The following is a 400-nucleotide window of genomic DNA, read 5'->3' as shown; positions in this document are numbered from 1 at the left end:
CAAGAAAGTTTTTGCAGAAAATAATTCAAAAACAGTTGCAGCATTACATAAACAGGAAGCTGTGTACTCGTCTAATCCAGTCCCCTAAGTACCACAGTAGAGAGGTGGCCTGGTGCCCATGAAGCATGCACTGCCTCCGCTGGATGCACATCTGGGAAACCACTGCCAAAGATGGAGCCTCCCTTCAGCTGGGGTCCGTTTTTTTAGATGTGGGGACAGAGAAGATTATGCAGTTGCTGCCACACAAGGTTATCCAACAGACACTTCCACCAGAGTGCTATGGGGAAATCGTACTGGAAGTTCGGGTTACAAGGGAGGGGTTATGTGTATCTCAGAAAAGGCAATTAAGTTTGTATTGGTAGGAAAAGTGGTGGTAGGGGGTGGGGGTCTGGAGCAACCT

This window comes from Echinops telfairi, unplaced genomic scaffold, assembly GCF_000313985.2.
Source record: "Echinops telfairi isolate 266 unplaced genomic scaffold, ASM31398v2 ScPeMD7_15;HRSCAF=58, whole genome shotgun sequence".
Classification (NCBI taxonomy): domain Eukaryota; kingdom Metazoa; phylum Chordata; class Mammalia; order Afrosoricida; family Tenrecidae; genus Echinops; species Echinops telfairi.
Note: the sequence above shows the minus strand (reverse complement) of the source record.